Source organism: Saimiri boliviensis, chromosome 2 (genome assembly GCF_048565385.1).
Source record: "Saimiri boliviensis isolate mSaiBol1 chromosome 2, mSaiBol1.pri, whole genome shotgun sequence".
Taxonomy (NCBI): Eukaryota; Metazoa; Chordata; class Mammalia; order Primates; family Cebidae; genus Saimiri; species Saimiri boliviensis.
This window is the reverse complement of record NC_133450.1, coordinates 118938716-118965713: the sequence shown is the minus strand read 5'-3', so window position 1 is coordinate 118965713 and position 26998 is coordinate 118938716. Positions and strand designations below refer to the sequence as shown.

The following is a 26998-nucleotide window of genomic DNA, read 5'->3' as shown; positions in this document are numbered from 1 at the left end:
GGCATTTCTCCCCATGTTATCCCTCCCCAGCTCCCTACTCGCCCCCTGCTGCCCCTCCCCTAGGCCCCCCAAACAGACCCCAGTGTGTGATGCTCCCCTTCCTGTGTCCATGTATTCTCATTGTTCAACACCCCCCTATGAGTGAGAACATGCGGTGTTTAATTTTCTGTTCTTGTGCCAGTTTGCTGAGAATGATGGTTTCCAGGTTCATCATGTCCCAAGACAAATGTTAATATAGTGGCAGGACACATTTGGAAAGCACTCCTTATATTCGGGGACTAAAGCTCCTGACTTGGCCCTGGAGAAAGCGTCCTCTTGTGAACCTTATCTATTCCTGTAGATAAAATTCCTTTAACACCTTTAGAAATTCTGGCATATTACAGAAAAGAAGGAAAGGCTTGAGATTAGACAAAAATACTTAGATTGAAAAAGCTACATATTTAAATGAAAAAAAGTTTGGGACAGAGAGAATATGGTCACATTTCATTTTCAAAGCATAAAGTCCTTTTCTCAAAATAAAAACAAATATTAGAGATACTTAAGGATATAGATGGTATAAATCTGTGTTCCTGGGGGTAACAAAGGCATGAATAAATTATTTTATGTAAAATTCTTTATGGTGGGATAAATAATTATTAACACTTTAAGATCTTCCACAGTCTTTATATTGGTTATTTTTTACTCCTTGTCTCGCTGCAGGTGAGATTTATAATCTGGGTATTGCTTAAATAGAGTAGACAATAGAAAATCATATGCCGCTCCAATTTGAGGGTTAAATAACTTTAAAAATAGTATATTAGTTCTGAATTTGAAGTTGATAATGTCTTTTTTTGTTATCACTTAAGTTTGTGTGATGTGTTAAGAGAATGGAAAACTGGCAGAACACAAAGGTAAATTAAAATACTTATAAGCACGCATAAAGTAGCAGGAAGAACAGTTAACCACTGTCTGATAAAATTATAAAATTATATAAGATAAGACCTAATGGCTTAACATCTCCAGAAGACTAGAGCTTCCTGTGTCTTCAAAAAGAAGGCATGCCAATAGGGAGTCCCACAACACAGAAGAGAGGCTGATATTTCAAAGATGATTTAAAACGTCCCAGCCACAACATGCGGTGTTGTATTAGGCATTTAATAAACATCAAACCAAGAGTTTGGGTTTATTTTGCCATTAATATTTATGTAACATGGCAGTTCAAATAATGTTGCAGGCCAGTACAGCTCAAGATTTTGAAGATATAGGAAATATATTATGCAAAAAGTTCTTACATGACATTTTATAACAAATATTGCTGGATATTTTTGAATTTCTATTTTCAGAATAAAATCAGAGTAATGTTTTTTTTCAAGTATTATATACCCAAAGAATTCATTAAGTACCTATGATATATCAATTCTGGTGGATCTGAAGATATGAAGACAAACAAGATTCAGGACTTAAAAATTTCAAAATGGGAAAGAAGAAAAAGAGAAAGGAAGCAATTTTTCACTATGATTCTAACATTGTACATAGTATTTACGTTTATTTTTTAGATGTATGCATTCCCATACTTTTAGAAGTATATTCCCATATACTTCCAGTAAGTTACTTACTGAGTTAGTGACTTTTAATTTGTGTTATCAATAGTTTTCATGAGTCGTGCCAAGCAATCTACACATATGTTCAATTAGTCTCCCTTGAGAAGAAGGTCATTGTTATAAAACTGCTGGCAGGCTGTAGACACATGGATCAGTTTCTTTTTGAAAGAGGCAGTATCTCTATTTATAAAACTAAGTTGAATCACTGTTTATATAATCTTCCAAACTTGACATGCCAGTCCTGTCCTTGGTTTCTCCATTTTTCTTTCTTTCTTATAATTTTTATGCAATTTCAATTTTTATTTTAGATTCAGGAGATATAAGTGCAGGTTTATTACACAAGTATATTTCTCTATTCCTCCTCCGGCAACTAATTGGTTATGGATTCTCATCAAATTCTACATCAAAAATGTCTCTTAATATATGTCCTCTCCGTTCCCAGTGTCACTGCCTCAGTTTGTAACCCCACTGTTCTCCTCCCTCCTTTTCTCTTCTTTTTCCAGTCCCAGCTGTCAAGCTTTTTTTTCCTAAAAAACAGGGCTGATATGTCATTCTCATGAACAATTCTCTGCTCATTTTGTGGTCTACAGGACAAAACTCAAAACTTCTGAGCTCAGAAACAAGGTCCTTCACACTTTGGCTCCAATCTACCACACCTGTGTGCCACATCCAAGATCCTACACTTAGTTTCACATCACAGATAAAAGAGTCTCTTATCACTTTGCTTTGTAACTTATTAGCTGACAGGCCTGCTTCTCCTCTTATGTCCTGTTGTATTGACTCATAAAATCTCAAACTCTAACCTAATGCCTTCTGTACAGTTTACTACATTATACATTCAGTAAACCCAAAGTGAATGAAACAATAGCACTGGCCTCACTCATTCAATGATAACAACACTACCCATGTTACTATGCATAAATAATAACAGGCTGGGCATGGTGGCTCATGCCTGTAATCCCAGCACTTTGGGAGACCGAGGTGGGTGGATCACCTGAGATTAGGAGTTCAAGACCAGCCTGGGCAACATGGTGAAATCCTGTCTCTACTAAAAATACAAAAACTAGCCAGGTGCAGTGGCGGGGGCCTGCAATTCCAGCTACTGGGGAGGCTGAGGCAGGATGTGAAAGTTGCATTGAGTCGAGCTCACACCATTGCACACCAGCCTGGTTGACAAGAGTGACACTAAGTCTCAAAAATAAATAAATAAATACATATAATTTAATAACAATAGCAAATACTTACGTCATACAATATGATAGACATTATTTAAGTGCTTTACATATATCAGCTTGTTTAAGCCTCATGTCAATAGGTACTATTATTACACTCACTTATAGATGAGAAAATTGAAGCACAGAGAAATCCCCTAAATTTCCTTGAAAGATAGCAGCTGGTTTTAAGAGAAACAAGTCAAGAAAGAAAGAAAGAAAAGAAAACAAGAAAGGAAAGAAAGGATGAAAGAAAGAGAGAAAGAAAGAACGAACGAAAGACAGAAGAAAGAAAGAAAGAAAAGAAAGAAAAAAAAAGAAAAAGAAAAAGAAAAAAGAAAAGAAAGAAAAAAGATTTTGTATTCACATGAGTTCTGGATATTCTGGGTTGAATAGAATTAAACAAGTTTCTTTACTGGAGGACTTCTCAGGGTCATTAAACAAGAATTGTGACAATGTGAACTGCCATTAAGGGTGTATTTACCCTGATCCTCTAGCTACAGAGGTTTTGGTGCCCAAGCATCTTGTGGGACTAGTGATCTGTGAAACATACCTTGAGAAGAACTGCTGGAGGGTTATATAAGGTGACACAGTAAAACCTGTTATCAATTAATGCTTGTGTGTCTCCTTTCCTCTCCTCTCCCCATCCGGAAATAGGTCATAAGGTCTATGGTCTTGCCTAAGGGCAGACGGTGAACAAATAAACTAAGACAGTAGTTAATTTTCTTTCTCTTGTCTCTCCTCCTGATTTATAGATTGTTTGGTTATACATTAAAAATACATACTCTATAATTTTTTTTTTTGTTACTGGTATTAAGGAGAATTCTTAAACTGTAATATAAAGGTTTTGATGGTATAGTTAGAGAACTTCAGCAACTTTCTTTATCTAGTTGAGAAAGGTACATTAGAGTTATATCAACCTTCAAATGAGCTCTACTTGTTTTTAAAGACAGCAAGCACTATAAACAGGGTTAGTAATAAAAAGACTTGGGTCTGCACCAACTATCTCTGATGCCCCACTATTTGCCTCAGTTTCTTTATCTGCATATTAAAGACATTTGAATACTAATCTCTCAAGTACCATCTAATTTTAAAATTCAAAAACATGCAAATTGCTCTTCCAGATTCATTGATGCATAGAACAGAAAAATATTAACTAAATATCTAAACTACATTGGTGAGATTTTTTCCTCCCCATTATTACAAAGAAACTTCTGCCAATGAAATTAAATATAAATAGTAGGTTGTGGGAAGCATAATCAAGTGAAGTGAAGAGTAGGGGGAAGCAATAAAATTTTTACTGCTTCCTTGGTACAGAAAATTTTTTTAGGCTAAAGAAATGGCAGATTCTTATATTCTGGTGCACAGGAACTACATGAATAAAACATGCCTGTGCAAATGAACTCACAACCTTATTCCAAAGCACCATTCGGGAATAATATGTTTAATGTCTCATCGACTTTCCCAGAAAAGTTAAAGTAAACCTGTGCATACAGACAAAACCATAACAAAAAACAAGGTAGAAATAAATCTGCTATGGGGAACAGATTTGATCGACATTTGAAGGTTTCAAAACTCTAAGTAATATGCTAGTCACTTAAAAATATTCCCACATTTCTGCTTTCTCTCATCACTCTATGCCTTAAGATTCATCTGTCAATTTTGACGCATCTTTTTAAGTACCCCTTCAAGCCTAAAAATCCAGACCACTGAAAAGCCCTCTTTGCTTTGAAACTATCTGATCAATCCATAGATCATTTACCTGCAAGGATTATTTGGTGAAGCTAAAGCAGCACATCAACCAGCAGCATCTGAGGGCTGAGGCGGCAGAACGTCAACAACAAATTGTCATTGGCATTCCATTTATGAACCTTCAAACAGCATCAGATCTTTTCCATGGGAAACCAGATCAGGTCAGACTAGAGCTGAATATTTCTTAACAATCTAACCATCAAAAGAATTTACGTTTTGAATAAAAAGGCTATCATTTGTTGATTTGAATATCAAAGGGATCCACTGCAAACTCCCAGTCTAGAAAAACCTCCCTAAGCTACACTAGACAGGTGTTTAATAATCTATTATTAAGGCACTATTTTAGGTTACTCAGAATTATAAAAAATAGCTGTAACTGTGAAGCTGCAAATGGGACTGCACAAAGAACCGAATGCTATTAACATACTATTAACAATTCAAAAGAATGAGTTGACATACCAATCAAACTTGTTAATTGACTGTCAATGGCCTGTCCCTGAATATACAACATGACTGCATTATAGATTTCAAATGCTGACAGGAAGACAGTTCCATTTGCATTAACTTCATAAACTGATCAACAACCAAACTGCCACATACATTTATAATGGGAAGCTGAATCATTTCAATATTCATGGAGCTCTGTAATTGTAAATTAGGTACTGGCAAACAATACAATACTGTACATACTCTAAAATATCTGAAATTTCATTGACCTACTTTCATTCTGGTTTTAAAATACAAAAAAAAAAAGGTTCTTCTTGAAGTGATCATTACTTTAATTTGTAGTTTGTGCCTTAAGCAAAATTTGTTTGCAACCCCATTTGCAACTATAGTTTACAGTTGCCCTTTAGAAGCAGCCCTGGTCTAGAAAATATGAGGTAAAAAAGGTAGTGCAAAAGTGAGCTTGCCTTACTTGGGGTTTTTGGAAACAGAGAAATAGGAAACAAGGCAGAAACATACTACCTCAAGTGACAGCCAAAGATCCATTATGATAATATATTTAGCAAATAATCATTAACATAATGAAAAAGTTATAAAGTACTCCTGGACTGGAGCCCTCTTGAATCCCCTCAAATGGACCTGCTGTTCTAAAATCAGACGTTAAAATCTTCAATCATCCATTGGTTTCAGAATCAATAGAGTAAAAGAGAAGATAAATGAGGGCTGAAGACTGTTTCCAACCAAAGCTTCTTGATAAATGGTCTAAAATTCAATAGTTATCAGCGTGGAGATACTCCTTTCAAATAGTTCTATGACTTCTTCAAGAATGAACGCTGGGTTTTTTTTTTTCCCTTCAAAAAGCTGTTTCCCCCAGAGGTAAATGTTGCTATAGTTTTGGATATTTCACTTTGATCATTAGCTAGGCATCACCCCTCCAGCCACTAGAAGTTGCTCAAACTTTGTGGATTAATTCTGGAATATTATAAAGTGTTGCCACAATTTTGGGTGCACCAGTTTACTCATAAAGCCTATAGTAAAGGTTGCCCTGAAATTTTTTTTGACTCTGCAAATTACTACATACTGTTAAATAACAAAATGAGTTTATTAGTTGGAGGGGAGCAGTTACTTCTAAAGAATGAATGTGATCCTCAGAAGATTATTCATTCTATCTATTAGAATTAGTTTCTTTTCTCATCTTTGTCCAGCTAAGCAGTGTTATATATTCCACAATGGTAAGTAACACACACATCATACATGCACACATATGCATAATTTATGCATATATAAAATTGACTTAAATTTATAAACATATAAATATATAGTATATAATATACATATTTGTTTGAATATATACACACCTCTATAACATATATATCTTTAATAAACTTTATAATGATTTTAGATTTATAGAAAAGTTACAGGATAGTACAAGTTCCTGTATAACCTGAATCCAGTTTCTCTAATTGTTAACATATATTTGTCATAACTAATGAGCCAATATTTATATATTTTAGTATTAGCTAAAGCACATATTTAATTCAGATTTCCTTCATTTTTACCTATTTACTCTTTTTCTATTACAAGATCCCAGCCAGTTACCCTATTACTCATAGTCATATGTCTTCTTATGCTCCTCTGACTGTGACTGTTTCTGAGTTTCCTGGTTTTGATGACCTTGACAGTTTTGAGTAGTACTAGTCATGCACTTTCTAGATTGTTCTTTGGTTTGGATTTTCTAGTGTTTTTCTCATGGTTAAACCACAGTTATAGATTTTTGGAAAGAAGACCACAAAGTGCCATTCGCATAAATGATACATTTTTATCTTTGAATGTTCTCAATGTACTAAAATATATTTTTTTCTGTTTAGAAATAAAGGGCAAGTTATGTAAATCATCATCAACAATCTGCAAAAGAGGCTATGTGTATATAATGGAAAGTGCTTCATTGCTAATTAGTAGTGTAGTAGATGTCGAGATCTGTGTTCATTCTGGGATTTAGCCAAGTCTGGGCATGTCTGCAGGACTGTAGGGTGGGTCCATGAGGGATCCATTTACAAGAGATGAGGTCAAGAGCCAGGAGATGCAAATAGAAGAACATATATCCTGACCTAAGTGACAGAGAGATGTTTGCTAGTTTAGTTCAGGGTCAATGTGCAAGTATATCTGATATGTATGTACGTGTGTGTAGGAGGAATACTGGGGTTTGTAATGGTTTTGAATTTACCATTTCTGAATTTTAGGGCAAGAAATATGCAAAGAGAACATAGGGAAAACTAAAAAGAGTCTGTTGGTAAACATTAGATGCATTAATGACAGCTACTTGAGGACTGATAAGAGTGGCGGTGATTTGATAGTGCCAAGGGAGTCCTGGTGACTGAGGAAAAGAGTGGGTACCATTAGCATAAAATATAGTGTCTTTAATACTGGGCATTGTAAGTGTCAATAGTGACATGGGCAGGCTTCACCATAGAAAGATGACATTAGCATAGCATACCAGGAAAGGAGGAGAAAAATAGAAGATCCATAAATAGGCAAGGGTACTAGCTTTTTGTGTTTATATAAGTTACTTCTTAGGAACATGTAACATCTTTCGGAAAAATTTATGGGGCTGGGGTGTTCTCAAGGAAGGTAAAAAGTCTAGTTAGAGAAATACCACATTGGTAATTGTGTAGCTATAGGCCTGAACACAAGTTAGAGACAAAAGAAAGTCATTGGCCAGGCGCAGTGGCTCACACCTGTAATCCCAGCACTTTGGGAAGCCGAGGCGGGTGGATCACAAGGTCAAGAGTTGGAGACCATCCAGGCTAGCAGGGTGAAACCCCATTTCTACTAAAAATACAAAAAATTAGCTGGGCGTGCCTGTAGTTCCAGCTACTTGGGAGGCTGAGGCAGGAGAATTGCTTGAACCTGTGAGGTGGAGACTGCAGTGAGCCAAGATCATGCCACTGCCCTCCAGCCCGGCACCTGGTGACAGAGTAAGACTCTGTCTCAAAAAAAAAAAAAAGGAAATCACTTACATTCTCTGAGTTTCCATACTCATGAATGAGAGATCTACCCTTCTTCAAAAGGTTGCTGATTGGAGTGATAGCAATGCTACTCAAAGAGTATAAAAATAAAAAATAATAAAATGTTGAGAGATTTGGTAGAGATGGTAGTGACTTGGAAAGTACAACTCTTTTTTTTTGGAGACAGAGTTTCACTCTGTTGCCCAGGCTGGAGTGCAATGGCATGATCTCAGCTCACTGTAACCTCCACCCCCCGGGTTCAAGTGATTCTTCTGCCTCAGCCTCCTGAGTAGTTGGGATTACAGGCATGCGCCACTATGCCCGGCTAATTTTTGTATTTTTAGTAGAGACAGGGTTTTCCCATGTTGGTCATGCTGGTCTCAAACTCCTGACCACAGGTGATCCATGCCTCAGCCTCCCAAAGTGCTGGGATTACAGGCATGAGCCACCATACCTGGCAGCAACCTCTTAAGTAGACTTGAAGGGTTATATGTAACTCAGATTCAAGAAATGTGGATTTTTTGTAGAGATGTAAGAGGTACTATGGGAGACAGAATCTTAGAAATGCCTCATGAATACTGGAACTGAAGACTTATTCTGGATTGAAGGCAATTAAAAGAACCTCAGCAGCAGTTGTTCAAGAATTCCATGCTAGCGCTCAAACCATATTATTTTCTTGGTCTCATGTGCGCGCGTGTGTGTGTGTGTGTGTGTACGTGTGTGCATTTTCTTACTTCTTTTATCATTGCAATGCAAAGTAAGTAATTCACCAGGAAAACTTTACCTATTGATTGAGTGGTGGTACTCTTAAACAATTTGAATAGTGTTATCCTTAGAAAATAAATGTAAGCAATAAAGGGAACTCTACTTAGTGGTGACTCAACCCACCATTCCATAGAACTTCTCTATCTGTTAGAGTCTGGTTTCTCATGGACTTTATCTTTCCTGTGGAACATCATGGTTCTTATTATTTTATGACATCTTTTATCCATTCTTTTTACCGTAGAGTGACCAGGTTGTGGGTTCTCAGCTCCCCTGAGGGGATGTTCTTCCAGGATCTTGGTCTTTCACTCTCCCAGGAATGAGGAGGACCCTGCCAGGTGTGGTACACTCATAAAGTAAATGTTGGATCCCAAAGAGTTTTTGCTGAAAGCGATTTATTTAGGCAGAGAAAGAGAAAAAGGAGAAAGAAAAAAAATAAGAGTGAAAGCTTCCACGAGATTGTGGAAGGGGATCCATATATGGAATCAGAAGAGGTGTGGAAGAAGGGGACTTTTAACATGGGACAACTCCCTCCTGCTTTAAGTTTCCAGGCCTATGAAAGGAGTTCCTTTAAATTTCCACTGCAGTGATTGATCTTTGATTCTTTCCCATGCACTTGCAAATTTAAACGAAGACCTCTAATCCCTGATGGAGAGGTGGGGGAGGCATGGTACTGGGAAGTTCCTGTTCTTGAAACTACGCCCCCTTGTGGACCCGAGAAGAGAATACATTCCCTCAGTAGCAGCCCAATATTGGACCAACCCTTATTTTCTTGGACAAGGTGTTATTCTTGTTTTTAGTTTGCACGAAGACACTTGATAAAGCCATTGAATTATTAATGAAAAGATTGCCCTTGGGCCTTACTTGGGCAAAAGACCACAAATGGTATGAGAGGTAGGCGTGGGGTCATATTACTATACAAGGAATAGCTTAGAACTGTTTTTCACTAAAAGGAGAAGGATGGGACAGTTTCTCTTAGAAGAGAGAAAATGAACATTCAGACCTCCAGGATAGTCAAAAGTAATGTAAGACATGAAAAGAGGACACTTTCACCGTGACATTAGTTGGCTGTACAAATTCTAAACCAACGCTTTAAAATTTGCTCCTCAGTAAATCATCTAAATCTTTCATAACGGAGGAAACTAAAGTCTGGGGTAAACACTAGGTGTAGGTTAGAAAGCTCTTTAGCAACAGAGCTAGGCTTAGAGCTTAATGTCCTTTCTTCTATAAGCTGCCTCAACAAGCTTAGCGAAGAGTTTTTTTTGTTGTTGTTGTTGTTGTTGTTGTTGTTGTTGTTTTTTTGAGACGGAGTTTCGCTCTTGTTACCCAGGCTGGAGTGCAATGGCGCGATCTCGGCTCACCGCAACCTCCGCCTCCTGGGTTTAGGCAATTCTCCTGTCTCAGCCTCCGGAGTAGCTGGGATTACAGGCACGCGCCACCATGCCCAGCTAATTTTTTGCAGTTTAGTACAGACGGGGTTTCACCATGTTGACCAGGATGGTCTCGATCTCTTGACCTCGTGATCCACCCGCCTCGGCCTCCCAAAGTGCTGGGATTACAGGCTTGAGCCACCGCGCCCGGCCTGCGAAGAGTTAAGGTAGCAATAAACCTTTATCAAAATAGGAACTCAATGTTCTTTGAAACATTCTCATTTTTTTTTTTTTTTTGCTACGACTTGAACATTTATCCTTTATATAGTTTCCTAAGGACTCCACTGTTTTCACTAGCTGAAAACATGCTTTCTTTCATTTCCTTAATCCTTTCTCCTTCCCTTATATACTTATTTTAACTGCCCCAGCATTCTATATGCATCTTCTCCTTAAGATTCCTACTATAGGCCAGGTATGGTGGCTCATGCCTGTAATCCCAGCACTTTGGGAGGGTGAGGCAGGTGGATCATGAGGTCAGGAGTTCAAGACCAGTCTGGCAAATGTGGTGAAACCCCATCTCTACCAAAGATACCAAAATTAGCTGGACATGGTGGCATGTACCTGTAATCCCAGCTACTTGGGAGGCTGAGGCAGGAGAATTGCTTGAACCCAGGAGGAGGGGTTGCAGTGAGCTGAGAATTTGCCACTGCACTCCAGCCTGGGTTACAGAGCAAGGCTCTGTCTCAAAAAAACACACAGAAAGATTCCTATCGTATGATCATCCCTTCCTTGCTTTCCCTTCTCGAATTCTATTAGGGGCATTCTAATCATATATCTGGAAAGGCAAACACAAGTCAATACTTAACATACTTTTCTTGAACCTTTGTAGGATAACTTAAAGAAGAGAAGGAATGGATTAATTGCGAATTATTCAAAGTGAAGATTTTGCTACAAGTATGACTATGCATGTACACTATACTTCCTACTGGGAGCAGCTGCTTTAAGACATACCCAATCACATAAAAATGTATGTAATCCTGTGATTACTAGCAGTATTTACTCATCACAAGTAATATAAAATAGATAATAAGATTTCAATTATAAAGCACAGTTGCACAGCATCAGCTTCTGGAACATGCTCTACATCTCCTTTTCATATTTGAAATAGTGATTGTAACCAACTTTTGGGGAGTGGGAGAGGTTCAGCTCCCCCGAGAGGATGTTCTTTCAGGCTCTTGGTCTCTCACTCTCCCAAGAATGGGAGGGAGGACACCACTGGGTGTGGTGTACTCGTAAAGTAAGTATCAGACCCCAAAGAGTTTTGCAGAAAATTATTTAGGCAGAGGAAAAGAAAAAGGAGAGAGAAAAAGATGAGCAAGAGAGAAGCTTCTACGAGATTGTGGAAGGGGATCCATATATGTAGCCCAAAGAGGTGTGGAAGAAGGGGACTTTTAAAAGGGGAGGAATTCCCTCCCCCTTTAAATTTCCAGGCCTATGATAGGTGTTTCTTTAAACTTCTGCTGGAGTGATCGATCTTCGATTCTTTCCTGTGCACGTGAAAATTTAAACAAAGACCTCCAATCCCCGGATGGAGAGGTGGGGGAGGCATGGCACTGGGAAGTTCTTGCCCTTGAAACTATACCCCGTTGTGGATCCGGGAAGAGAATACATTCCCTCAGTTGATGACACTGATAATTTCGAACAAGTTAACAGAGATAAAGAAATATGTGATGTTGCAATGTTTACTACACAGAATGCAGTCAAGAATCTCAAAGTAAGCTCCTTCCCACCTTCCTCTCCAAAATAAAGCCACTGAGAAGCCAATCTAAGTCCTAAAAAAACCACATGCTTGAGCTCATACAATCTTAGCATAGTTTCTTAGTTGCTTCCTGAAAACTTATTTTACTTTAGTTATGGTCACACAAAGCTTCATGTCTGGATTTTCTGCCCTTAATATGTTGAACATGACAAACTGGAAAGAAGCAGAGAGGAAGTCACTAGACTCATCTCATGGATGATACCAAGAAGAGAAAGCAAGTCAAACAGTAGCCAGGGAGGACACATAAGACCTACATAAAGCAAGTGCAAATACTCAGAAATCCAAGCTGGAAAAAATAGTCCAAATAACCCCAATAATCTTTGGGAGAATTAGTATTTTAGAGTAAGTAATTAATGTTCATGTCACTACACATCTTTAAGAACAAATAAAATCAGGGCACTCACACCTGTAATCCCAGCACTTTGGGCGGCCAAGGTGGGCAGATCACAAGGTCAAGAGATGGAGACCATTCTGGCCAATATGGTGAAACCTCGTCTCTACTAAAAATACAAAAATTAGCTGGGCTGAGTAGCACCACCTATAGTTCTAGCTACTTGGGAGGCTGAGGCAGGAGAATCACTTGAACTTGGGAGGTGGAGGTTGCAGTGAGCCAAGATCACACCACTGCACTCCAGCCTGGTGACAGAGCAAGACTCCATCTCAAACAACAACAACAACAACAACAACAACAACAACAACAACAACAAACAAAATCTTCAAGAGATTCTTTTTTTTAAATTCAGGATAAAGCAAAATATATTTTAGAAGGCTTTTATTTAAAATATTTAAATAACAAATTAATTTATTATTTAATAATAAAGTAACATGAAATAAGTTTAATATCTAATAATTATTAGATAATAATTAAAATAATTAAAATATTATTAGATAATAATTATTAGATAATATTAAACTTAATCCTACAACTCACTTCAGCTCTGTTATAAATTCAGATACAAATTTTAATTTATTTTACCTAGTTTTTGTTATTGTTATTTCCTTCTCCTTTCACTTGAATATCTTTTCTCTGTGTTTTTTATTTCAGGTTGAATTGAATTCTCTTGACATCTCAAAATTATTTGGCATAAACTTTACATATATGGTGGAAGTGTTTAGGTTAACCAATGTTGATGTCTCATGATGGAGTAGGAATGTAAATTTATAACGTTAGATTAAAAAAAAAAGGCGAGACACGGTGACTCATGCTTGTAATCCCAACACTTTGGAAAACAGAGGTGGGATGATTGCTTGAGCTCAGGAATTTGAGACCAGCCTGGGCAACATAGAGAGACCTTGTCTCTACCAAAAATGAAAAAGCTAGCTACCTGTGGTGGTGTATGCTTGTAGTCCCTGCTACCTGAAAGGCCAAGGTGGAAGGATGGCTTGAGCCCAGGAGGTTGAGGCTTCAGTTAGCCCTGATCTCATGACTGCACTCCAGCCTGCACAACAGAGCACACCCGCTCTTAAAAAACAAAAAACAAAACAAAACAACAACAACAAAAACAAAACAAAACTCTTTCTGTGAATTAGAAAAAAGAATGGAAATTTTAAGTTAGGGTGGTCCAAAACATAGATTAAAATAGTTTCACCTAAAGCTACAGTAGTAAAGAGAAGTAACTACCACATATATAGCATCTATATTTCAAAGGTGATGGAGTGGATACATACAAAAAAGGATCCTCATGACAACTACTGTGTATGGTCCTTGTACTTTCCTCTGTGTTTACTACTTTGGGAGTTTTCTTCAATACAACCAATGAATGTGCTAGAAGGGCTACTTGTAACTCAAGATTCTATGAGCCAATTAGTTTATATACAGTTATACTTTTTTTTCCTGTTTCATTAAGGAGTTAAATTACATTTATTACATGATAGCCTCTAGAGCCTTTCCAGATTTCCTATCACAATTTTTCATGAAATCTCCAAAGAGCTTAAAAAATGATAAACACATTTCATAAAAATTTCTAATTAATTCTAATAATGACTTAGACTACTTTAATTCATACTTACTAATTTGCCATAAGTCTTTAAAAAATGTTTTCTAAGTGATTTTTAAACAAAGGTATCTTAACGAATAATCATTCAGGTAAGATTTTCTTTAGTTCCTAGTTGTATAAACATCTTTATTTCTTGCCAGACTCTGTGGAGAGATCTTTACCAAAGTACCTTCTAGGAGTCAGCTGCTACATTAGGACTATGCTTACATGTCTTAAAGTGAAAACTAAAGTGGGAGAATCATGCAAAATTTTGCCTTTACAAATAATTAGAAAATTAAATAAACTCAAATAATGAATATGCCTGTAAAATATTTAAGACTGAGGAAATTATAATTTGATGTGAATAATTACACGCCTAAAGTAAGATCTCTATTTGACACCATGAAGAAAAAAAGACGTGAAAAGTTTCTAATGAAAAGAAATCTTAATTCATTAATTTTGATAACTAAGGAAGACATTTTAATCATTAGTTTATAAAAGAGCTACTAATAATAATAGTCCATTTACATATCACATTTCTCCGAGAGGTCTCAGACATTTTACAAACATCTCATTAATCTTCACAACCCTCCTGTGAGACTGTATACAGAGAAATATACAGGTATTAAATTAACTCCAGAAGATTCTTTCGTATTTCCTCTGAAGCCATAAGAGGATAATGCCAAAAATACTTGAAACGGTGGAATATAACAAGAAAACATTTTAACACAATTAAATTTTTAATTTTTTTTAGAGACAGGTCTCACTCTGTCACCTAGGCTGGTGTGCAGTGGCACAATCATAGCACACTGCAGTTTAGTCCTGGACTCAACCAATCCTCCTGTCTCAGCGTCCTGTAGTCAGGTAGGATTACAGGCATTCACCACCACACTTGTCTAACTTTTTATTTTTTGTAGAGACAGAGTCTCACTGTGTTGCCAAGAATGATCTCAAACTCCAAGGCTCAAGTAATCCTCCCACCTTGGCCCTCCAAATTGTTGGGATTACAAGCATGAGCCATTTTGCCTGCCCTCACAGTTTTTACTTTTTAAAGGGCCTTTTTTCTAGTCAGCGCTGACTTTTCACACAGAAAATTCTCTCATATGGATTCAAGCCTCGTTTTTGTTTTTATTCAAAGATTAAAAAAAGAACACAAGTATTTTAAAAAGTACTTCTTAATTGCCCCAACTCTAAGCAAGGAACAAAGAGCAAAATCTATCTTGGATGCTTTACTAAAACAAATAATAAAGTTTTGTTTGTTTTCTTTAGTACTATCTGCTTATTAGGAATTAGATTCCATTTGACATTTATTTCACCTAAATTCTTCTTTTTTCTACTATAGGCAATGCTACTCTTCCTCTTCATTATTTTTAAAGCTTTTCTCAAAATAGCATTTATAGTCTCTAGCCTGACTTTACCCAACACATTAGTATCTCTTCTGTATTATCCAGTGGCCATGCTTAAACCATAATGAACTTTGTCTGATTCTTAGACCTCTCCTCTGAAAATACTGGTCTATAAGTACTCTTTGAAAAACAAAAAAGCTTACTATTTTTAATTTTAATTGAAGTTAGTAAGGAAAATCCTTAAGTAGGTCTTGTATTTCCCAATCATGTTGCTGAATTTGCCCTGAGATTCAGTGGGTAGGAACCCAGCAGCAGTCAGGTGAAATGGCCTTTAAATAAACTATCAGTTTGGCACAACAAAGCATACCACACGTGCTCATTTGTACATTTGTTCATTCAACAAACATTTACTGAGCTAGGTACTGAGAATACTGAGATAAACATGACATAGGACCACATTTGAATTCCCAGTGTCAATAATGAGTGCAAGATGTTATGAGAGAAGAAAGGTAGAGTGCCTAACTCTTTTGGTGGTCAAGGAAGACTTCACTGATGAGTGTCATTTGGCCTTAATAGGCAGATTATGAGGATAAATTGAAAAGCAGGATTTGGAGAGTCTTGTTGAACATTCAGAAGGAAGTGACAGAATGTATATTATACTCCAATGTTCATAATTATTACTGAGAGAAACAGTTATGTCAGTCTAGATTGGGCTATGCTGTCTAAAGTCCATACAGTGAAAAAATAATCCATCTAGAAAAACAACCAAACAAGCTAGTGGTCAGAAAACACAATGTAAAAGTACTGTGCTTTTACTATAAACATAGCAAAATACCTTCAAATTAAATCTAGAATATAATGAGAATCAAATAAGATATTTAATCTTAAAGTGCTTTGGAAGAAAAAGAAAGCACAGTATAAATGTAAGAAACCATTATTATGAAAAAGGAGTAAACTTTCAGCCCAGTCACAAAAAGCCAAAATACTTCCTTTTGATAACCCCTAAATTACATTTTTCAGAATGTGTCTCTTTTTCTTGAAGGCATCCACAGTATTCCACATGATGTCTAAGTGTAGCCAGACTGAACTGACATTCTTTAGGCATTTCTTCAAAGAAAGGAATAAGATTTGACAGATTCCTTTGCACAGGGGGAAAAGGCATAGAAGGACAAGGTCTGGTGTGAATCTTAACATTGCTCTCTCCATCTGCAATAGAGTCCTCCTCTCTACTCTGTAATAATAGCTTCTGAAGGTGTTAGCACCCAGCAAGACATTTCTCTTTTTTTAAAAAAAAGTACCACAGCTTTTACTTTGGGATTTAAAACTAATATATTGTGTTTTAAAAAACCACATACTAATCTCCGTATTATTTATGACTTTAGTTTACAAATACAAATTTTCGCTAATTGACAGGTAAAATATGGAACCAATGCAAAAAACATGTTTTAAAAAGTAAATTGACAGGTTAAAAAAAGTCTTTCCTTTATATTGCTGTCATATGATAGTCGTGGCATAACAGTACTGTGAAGTAACATTAAAGTGGCACTGACTCAATGTAACAAAACACCTAAATTGCTTTGTTGATATTCAAGTGCATAGAGGGCTACTTCTAAAGTCAAACAATTTAGTTTAGTTTTAACTGGTTAACTCTGAATATAAGTTCTCCAGGAAACGTGTAAGAACATGTGTAAAGGACACATGTAAGAACATGTTCTTTCACAAAAATACAAAAATGTTCTTTTATAAAAATACATTTTTGTAAAAGTATGTGTCATCTGAAAACATACATGGCAAAAGTAATTTCTACCTAAGAAGTAATCAGAAGGAACTTAATTATATAATTCCCAGTCCACAGGCTGCTATCCGGTAACACTTGGTATTGTAACAGCAAACTTACAGGAGTAGCCAATGGAGATGCTTATCATGCACTGTGAACCATGACATCCCAAATATGATGCTTATCAGTCTATCAAAGTTTAAAGTAGACAGCATATGAAAGAGGCAATCATATATGGTATATATAAACAGGAGGGTTATTATGGCAGGAGAGGAAAGGAAAGCATGATCAGATTAAGTATTCAATTAGCTTAATTGGCTTTTATTGGCTTGGTAGGTATAACTAATAAAAAGTCAGTTAAGATACATAATATTATGGCTACAGCCTGTTAATCTCTGGCAAAACAGGGACTAAACTTTTAATTTATTTTAGTTCTGAACTAGTTAGAGTTTGCATTGCCAAGCAAGTAACATAAATTTAATACTGTAGCAGTCAGAATCCATTATGATTAGCCAGTACTAGTTTGATAATGCTTGTTAAGTATTTTCAATATTACTCCTGGTTGGTATCAAATGTCTAAAGGAGGTAGAACAGGGTACATACTTCCATTATGATTTTACTTTAACAGTACCCACATAGACGTAATTAAGAATCAAAAGCTAATTATTTAATTAATCAACCAATAATCAGTAATAATTGTTTTCTATTGTCTTTCTAGCTCTGTGTTTCTAAAATACAATAAATACTATGCTAGGAGCTTTACTTGAAAGAAAAGAAAGACATGGTTCATGCATTCAAGAAGTTTATATACATACATATATACCATAATACATAGTATTAATACATAAATAAAATGATTAGTGGACAATTAAGTGCAAAACTGAGTAAAATAATTATAAAAATCATAGAAATTTGGAGGCATTTATAATCACTGTGGGCGGCAATAGTAGAGTTCAATGAAGAGGCCAGTCATAAATTGGTCTTGAAAAAACGCAAGGATTTGGATATATGAAGGATGGATAAAGAAAAGATATAATCCAAGAAGTGGAAATGTGGATGGATAGTATAAAGTGCAGTAAAAAACAAATAAAACTGAGAGCAATGACAAATAAGGCTGCCAAGGGCTTGCTTCCAAAGAGCCTTGTAAACTGTGGTGAGTGGGCAGGGAGGAGCTACTAATCAGACTGGGTGAGATGCCTTGATCTGGATAGGGCCATTTTTACTTATGTGTGTCAAAAGGTCACACACAAGGATGAATGCTATTTGCTTCTTCCCTTCTACCACTGAAACTAGATCTGCAGCAAAACTGAGGCCTTCTTCTTGGTTCAGCTAGCTCTCCTCTGCTGCTGATGCTATTTTTTTTTTTTTACCCATCAGGCAAAGGGATAAGATTTTTCAAAGCAGGCTTTTATTCCTATTTCCTTACTGCCTATCTCTCTGTCTGTCTGTCTCTGCCTATCTTCCCCAGTCCTAAGAGCACTTAGCTTCCTGGGAGTTCTAATTATCTCAGGTTTGGTGACCTGTTTGTGGCAATATCTGGCCTTTGCCGGATGGAGAAACTACGTTTAGGCCTAAACTTCTAATTGTTCATCAGTTTTCTAGAATAGTCTGAAGGTTTCAGACACCCTGTTAATGTTACATATAACCCATCTTTATTCATTTGCCATCACTTTTTTTGTATTTATCTCCCTTGGGAACCTCATGAGGTTTATAGTAGAGAAAGGTATGAGGACTCTTGGGTTTCTTAGTCCAGTGCTCCAATAGCATCCTAGTTCTACCAGTATAATCTAATATAAGCCAGGAAAAACTGTTTTAATTTGCTGTGTAGTATATAAAAGAAAACTGAAGGAGTTTGAGCAAGAGTGTATCATTAATAAAATAAAATGGTGTAGTCATATTTGCAGCAAGAATTAGGAAGGTGGAAGATTGAAGCTAGGTAGAACAAATAGGAGGCAACTGCAGTAGTGCAGATATACGGTGGTAAGGATAGCAATGGTAGGAATGAAGGTGAAAATACAGGTCTGAGAGATATTACTAAGGAACCAATGTGTGGCATATTTAATGCAGAGATGATGACAAAATATTCAAAGGTGATTTGAGATCTCCTGTTTTGGGATCCTATAAAGTTTGTGATTTTGCAACTCTAAAAAGAACAATGGGAAAGAAGAGTCTTACTTTTGTTGCTTTAAAAAAATTTTTTTTAAGGAAAAGTAGAAAAAAATTAGTGAAGGTGAGGTGTTTACAATATATCTTCTAATACTGTATATTTTTGAAAACATAAGATTAAAAGGAAGTCAAACATGAAGTCATGTTACAGACCCTTAGGGACAGACGGGCCAGTTAATGGAAGGTATAAAAAGCAGGGGAAAAAAAGGTATAAAAAGAACAAAGGGCCAGGAATTGGGCTTTGTAGAATTAAATACTGTTAGGGCACATGAGGAAGAGAATCAGACAGAAAGAACAAGGCTGACAAGGTAGGAGGGCAGCCAGGAAAGACCATTAGTCGAACGAGAATCAAATAGAATTAAGATAAAGAATATAAATAGCTTTCATGTAAAATAATGCCAAGATGAATGTTTCCAACATGACAATCACCTTTTTAATTATGTAAGACTCTGAAAAAAATCATTATATTGATTGACAGCTCATTTACAATAACTCCTCAATATCAGTCCCCAAGTTTTTTGCTGCTGTTCAGACTTATCCCCTGGTATGCTATAAAAATAGAAAACATATTATGAGTACTACTTAAATCATTTCATATGTTAGAAGACTTATTAGTTCTTCTCAAAGTCATTCCTAAGTTAAATAATTCCAGTTCCTTAAAATCTAAAATATTGACTCTTTTTTTTCCTTCTTCACTGTTTTCTTATGAACTTTCCAGAATTTAGTAGTTATTGCTTGTTCTTAGGACAAAATATCTGATTATATGGTCTGATTAAATATCTTCAAGAGTACGGAGAACTCAATGCAACCCCAGAAACCCTTGAACACAATGAGATGTTTAGACTTACATAGGGATTTGAGTCAGTAAGGATAAACCTATTTCAGTGAATTTCAGGACTTCATTTTATGTACTCTTTATTTTTTTTCACATTGCTAAGGGTGTGTTTCTCAATGCTGAACATTAGCTGAAATGTAAGATGCAGTCCATGGAGTTGCAAGTACTGTCTGTTAGCAACCAAAAGAATAGTATCTATTGGCAAAGTAAGAAATAAAAAAGAAAAACAAAAAGAAAGAGTGGAAATTAAAGATTACATGCTACAGTCTTTAGTCTATGTTGCGTTGAAGTGGAAAATGATTTTCAGAGAAGCAATATTATGAATGGAATGCATCGATTCTGCTAATCTTGTCAGCTATTTTGTTGTCTGTATTGTAATTTAAAGGTGAGAGAATTTCAATGGTAAATAGAAACATGTGGGCTTTGGTTCTCAAATGTTGGATACAAGTAGGTAGGATCTAAGGTTATACATTTTTTTTCCAGCCTTCACAAATTGTGCCTCAAGTAGTATTCTGATAATGTAGTTACAGTGATTTTTCAATAGTTATTTCTACAGTTTTGGAATTTGGTTAATGTATTTGGTCTACTTTAGTGGAGGCTTTGTCTAGTTTACTTCTTTAAGGGCATCTAGAAAAAAAATCTAAGTTATTTCCCTAATACACTCTAATATCTTGAAATACTAAATGTTCCTTCAAAATGCTCTTGTGTAAGTAGGGAATGACAACTTCCTAGAAGGATCTAGTCCACTAACTCTTTTTATTGTGGTAATATTCTCCTAAGAAGGAAATGAAAAGAAAGCCAATTGTTGAGCTTCTAACATAGACAATATACTTGGATACATTTTTATTTAATTCTCATAGCAGTTTTATGATGTAAAAATCCTCTGATCCTTTTCATTTCATAGTTCAGTACACAAGTGCAGAGAAGTTGAGTAACTTGCCAAGGATCACAAAGCTTGTAAACTGATAATGGGAGCTGAAGCCAAGACCATCTACCTACAAACTGCATGTTTTTAGTTACTGGTCTAATCAGATAGGAGTTAGAATTGAGGTGGGGTATAAACATGTCTAGGAAACCACTGACAGCCAAACATAAGGCTTCCCTACAAAGGATTAGTTCAGCCAAACTTCTTTCATATTATGAAATTAACCCTTATCCCAAAAAGCTGCAGTGCTGCCCAAACCTCTGACAGTTCCCTTAGGGATATAAGGATTAAATAAAAGGTCAATTGAGTTAAACAAACGAACTTAACAAACAAACAGGCATTATTCACCCTTTCTGACTTTTATCATCCCCACCCCACACCCCCAACTGGGTAGCTTTCATTTCATAACTTGAATAAAAGGAATATGAAAATATATTCTTTGCAAACGTTTCCTCCGGGCAAGAAGAAAAAACAAACATTTGATAAAAAACACCCGTATCAATTAAAATTGTTTCAAAGGAAAGCATCTGAATCAAGTGCCCTCTCTGGGGAGAATAACAGGATAACAAGATGAATAAGCACAAACAGAGCATGATTCACCCATTTTGGCAGTTAAAGTTACACATATAGAGTAAAGGCAGAGTAATACATAGTGACCACTCAAGTATTCACTTCTTCAATGAATATTGTCAGGCGCTAGGCAGGGCTAAACTGACCCACGATGGTGGAAAAATTCTGTTTCTCAGACATACAGGATGGGCACTGAGAATTGTAACATGGAATCTCTAGAGTTGAGGGCTGGGCATGTTATTCCCATGGCCTTAAGAATCAGAGAAAGCTATGCTGCAAGGTAGAGCAAACACCCAGATAGAAACAGAGATGACAGAAGGGAGTCCTGTTGGCTCCAGTGGGACAGTTTAGCTCAGTGTTCAAGGACATGAACTCTATAACCAGAAAACTGTGTTTAAACTTGGCTTCATTATTTATAAACTATGTAACCTCAGATGAGTTACTTACTTAATATTTTCTGCTTTCTTGTCCTTATTTCTGAAATGGTGGTAAAATAGTATCTGTTTTGTAGGGTCTTTGTGAACATTAAAGACAGTGCAGTTCACCTTCTGTATCCATGGATTCTGCATCTGTGGATTCAACCAACCACAGATCAAAAATATTTTTAAAAATCGGTAAAAATAACAATACAATAAAAAACAAGACCAAAAAAAAAACCAAGAGTATAACAAATATTTACATTATATTAGGTATTATAATTAATCTAGAGATGATTTAAAGTATACAAGAGGATGCATATAGGTTCTATGCAGACACTATGGTCATTTAATATAAGGGACTTGAATTCATCTGTGAATTTTGGTGTCCATGGGAGTCCTATATGTTATCTCCCATGGACACTAAAAAATGACTTTATATCTAAAGTGCTTCTAATATGGGATAGCATCTAGGAAGCATGATATTATGAACTGAATTGTGTCCTTCCAGATATTGTTTGGATGTTTGTGCCTTGAAATCTCATGTTGAAATGTAATCCCCAGTGTTCAAGGTAGGGCCAAACACCCATGGTGTTTGGGTCATGGGGGTGGATCCCTCATGAATAGCTTGGAACCTCACAATAATCAGTGACTTCTTACTCTGAGTTCACATGAGATCTGATTGTTTAAAAGAATGTGGGGCCTGGCGCAGTGGCTCATGCCTGTAATCCTAGCACTTTGGGAGGCCAAGGTGGGTGGATCACCTGAGGTCAGGAGTTCGAGACCAGCCTGGCCAACATGGCGAAACCCCATCTCCACTAAAAATGCAAAGATTAGCTGAGTGTGGTGGTGTATGTCTGTAATCCCAGCTACTTGGGAGGCTGAGATAGGAGAATCACTTGAACCCAGGAGGTGGAGGTTGCAGTGGGCTGAGATTGCACCACTGTACTCCAGCCTGAACGACAGAGCAAGACTCTATCTCAAAAAAAGGGGGTACCCCACCCTCATGGCTCCCTCTATTGCTCCCATGTGATAGACCAGCTCCCCTTTGCCTTTAGCCATGACTGTAAGCTTCCTGAGGTCTCATCACAAGCTGAGCAGATGCCAGCACCATGCTTTCTGTAGAGCCTACAGAACCATGAGACAATTAAACCTCTATTCTTTATAAATTATACAGTCTAGGGTATTTCTTAAAATTAAAAAAAAAAATTTATTTGCATCGGTTATTGGGGAAAAGGTGGTGTTTGGTTACACGAGTAAGTTCTTTAGCAGTGATTTGTGAGATTTTGGTGCACCCATCAGCCGAGCAGTATATACTGCACACAATTTGTAGTCTTTTATCCCTCACCCCATTCCTACCCTTTCCCCTGAGTTCCCAAAGTCCATTGTATTATTCTTATGCCTTCATATCCTTATAGCTTAGCCTCCACTTATCAGTGAGAACATATAATGTTTGGTTTTCCATTCCTGAGATACTTCACTTAGAACAAAGACAAATTGTCTCTGTTTGCAGATGACATGATTGTATATTTAGAAAACCCCTTCGTCACAGCCCCCAAAATCCTTAAGTTGATAAGCAACTTCAGCAAAGTCTCAGGATACAAAATCAGTGTGCAAAAATCGCAAGCATTCCTATACACCAACAATAGACAAGCAGAGAGGTGAACTCCCATTCACAATTGCTACAAAGAGAATAAAATACATAGGAATACAACTTACAAGGTATGCAAAAAACCTCTTCCAGGAGAACTACACACCACTGCTCAAGGAAATAAGAGAAGACATAAACAAATGGAAAAACATTCCATGCTTATGGATAGGAAGAATCAATATTGTGAAAATGGCCACATTGCCAAAAGTAATTTATAGATTCAATGCTACCCCCATCAAGCTACCAGTGACTTTCTTTGCAGAAACAGAAAAAACTACTTTAAATTTCGTACGGAACCAAAAGAGAGCCCGTATAGCCAAGACAATCCTAACCACAAAGAACAAAGCTAGAGGCGTCACACTACCTGACTTCAAACCATACTACACGGCCAGAGTAACAAAACAGCATGGTACTAGTACCAAAACAGATATATAGACCAATGGAACAGAATAGAGACCTCAGAAATAACACCACAACTCTACAACTGTTTGATCTTCAACAAGTCTGACAAAAACAAGCAGTGAAGAATTGATTTCCTATTTAATAAATGGAGCTGGGAAAACTAGCTAGCCAGATGGAGAAAACAGAAACTGGACTACTTCCTTACACTGTATACAAAAATCAACTGAAGTTGGATTAAAGACTTTAAATGTAAAACCAAAAACCAGGAAACCCTAGAAGAAAACCTAGACAACACCATTCAGGACATAGGCATGGGAAAAGACTTCATGACTAAAACACCAAAAGCAATGGTAACAAAAGCCAAAATTGGCAAATAGAATCTAATTAAACTTAAGAGCTTCTGTACAGCAAAAGAAACTCTCATTAGAGTGAGCAGGCAACCTACAGAATAGGAGAAAATTTTTGCAATCTATCTATCTAAAAAACAGCTAATATCCAGAATCTACAAAGAACTTAAATAAATTTACAGGAAAGAAACAAACCCATCAAAAAGTGAGCGAAGAATATGAACAGACACTTCTCAAAAGCAGACATTTATGTGGCCAACAAACATATAACAAAAAAGCTAATCGTCACTGGTCATTAGCAAAACGCAGATCAAAACCACATTGAGATACCATCTCACGCCAGTTCAGATGGTGATCATTAAAAAATCTGGAGACTGGAATGGTGATCATTAAAAAACCTGGAGACAGCAGATGCTGTCAAGGCTGTAGAGAAATAGGATGGCTTTTACACTGTTGCTGGGAATGTAAATTAGTTCAACCATTGTGGAAGACAGTGTGGTGATTCCCCAGGGATCTAGAACTAGAAATACCATTTGACCCGCAATTCCATTACTGGGTATATACCCAAAGGATTATAAATCATTCTACTATAAAGACACATGCACATGTCTGTTTATTGCAGCACTATTTGCAATAGTAAAGACTTGGAACCAACCCAAATGCCCATCAATGATAGACTGGATAAAGAAAATGAGGCACAGATACACCAGGGAATACTATATAAAAAGAATGAGTTCATGTCCTTTGCAGGGACATGGATGAAGCTGGAAGCTGTCATTCTCAGCAAAGTAACACAGGAACAGAAAACCAAACACTGCATGTTCCCACTCATAAGTGGGAGCTGAACAATGAGAACACATGGACACAGGGAGGGGAACATCACACACTGGGGCCTGTCACGGGTGGGGAGCAAGGAAACGGAGAACATTAGGACAGATATCTAATGCATGTGGGACTTAAAACCTAGATGTGGGCTGATAGGTGCAGCAAACCACCATGGCAAATGTATGCCTAGATAACAAACCTGCACATTCTGTACATGTATCCCAGAACTTAAAGTAAAACAATAATAATAGTATCCAGTCTCATTCAGGTGACTGCAAATGCCATTAGTTTATTTATTTTTATGGTTGAGTTGTATTCCATTGCAGATATATACCACAATTTCTTTATCTACTTGTTGACTGACGGCCATTTGGGTTAGTTTCACATTTTTGCAGTTGCTAATTGTGCTGCTATAAACATGCATGTGCAAGCATCTTTTTTGAATAATGACTTCTTTCTGTGTAAATACATAGTAGTGGGACTGCTGATCAAATGGTAGTTCTACTTTCAGTTCTTTTAAGGAATATCCCCACTGTTTTCCATAGTGTTTGTACAAGTTTACATTCCCACCAGCAGTGCAGAAGTGTTCCTTGTTCACTGTATCCATGCCAACATTTATTTTTTAAAAAAATTTTTTAGTTATGGCCATTCTTGTAGGACTAAGGTGGTTTTGATTTGCATTTCTCTGATCATTAGTGATGTTGAGCATCTTTTTCAATATGTTCATTGGGCAGCAGTATATCTTCTTTTGAGAATTGTCTATTCATGTCCCTAGTCCAATTTTTGATGGGATTGTTTTTTCTTGCTAACTTGAATTCATTGTAGATTCTGGATACTAGTCCTTTGTCAGATGTATAGATTGTGAAGATTTTCACCCACTGTGGGTTGTCTGTTTACTTGTTCCTTTTGCCATGCAAATGCTCTTTAGTTTTATTAAGTCCCAGCTATTCATCTTTGTTTGTATTGCATTTGCTTTGGAGTTCTTGTTCATGAAATCCTTGCCTAAGACAATGTCTAGAAAGGTTTTTCTGATGTTATCGTCTAAATTTTTTATAGTTTCAAGTCTTAAGTCCTTTCTATCTTGTGCTAACTTTTTGTATAAGGTGAGAGATGAGAATTCAGTTTCATTCTTCTAAATGTGGCTAGCCAATTATCCCAGCACTATTTGTTGAATAGGGTGTCCTTTCTCCACTTTATGCTTTTGTTTGCTTTGTCAAAGACCAGTTGGCTGTATTTGGATATATTTCTGGGTTCTCGATTCTGTTCCATTGGTCTATGTGCCTATTTTTACACCAGTACCATGCCGTTTTGGTAAGGATGGCCTTATAGTACACTTTGAAATCAGGTAATGTGATGCCTTCAGATTTGTTCTTTTTGCTTAGACTTGCTTTGGCTATGTGGGCTTTTTTGGTTCCATATGAATTTTAGGATTGTTTTTTATAGTTCTATGAAGAATGATTATGGTATTTTGATGGGAATTGCATTGAATTTGTAGATTGCTTTTGGCAGTATGGTCATTTTCACAATGTTGATTCTACCCATCTATGAGTATGGGATATGTTTCCATTTGTTTGTAGTCATTTATGATTTCTTTCAGCAGTGTTTTGTAGCTTTCCTTGTAGAGGTCTTTCACCTCCTTTGTTATGTATATTCCTAAGTATTTTTTTTCAGCTATTTTAAAGGGGTTGAATTCTTGATTTGATTCTCAGCACTGTTGGTATATAGGAGGGTTACTAAACTGTATACATGAATTTTGTATCTGGAAACTTTGCTGACTTCTATCAGTTCTAGGAGTTTTCGGAAGAGTCTTTAGGGTTTT

The 26998-nt window shown here is 36.6% G+C and overlaps 1 protein-coding gene across 3 annotated transcripts in view; it reads right to left on the bottom strand.

Moving 5' to 3' along the window:
• DPH6 (diphthamine biosynthesis 6) overlaps window positions 1-26998 on the bottom strand; it is a 520575-nt gene that overhangs the window by 198892 nt on the left and 294685 nt on the right. For 2 of the 3 annotated variants that reach the window (XR_012516413.1, XR_012516414.1), the window contains exon 11: window positions 21986-22107. The exons of the other annotated variant lie outside the window; for it this stretch is intronic. The gene's annotated coding sequence lies outside the window, so the exon portion shown is untranslated. The remainder of the gene's footprint in view (window positions 1-21985; window positions 22108-26998) is intronic. 3 annotated transcript variants of the gene reach the window in all.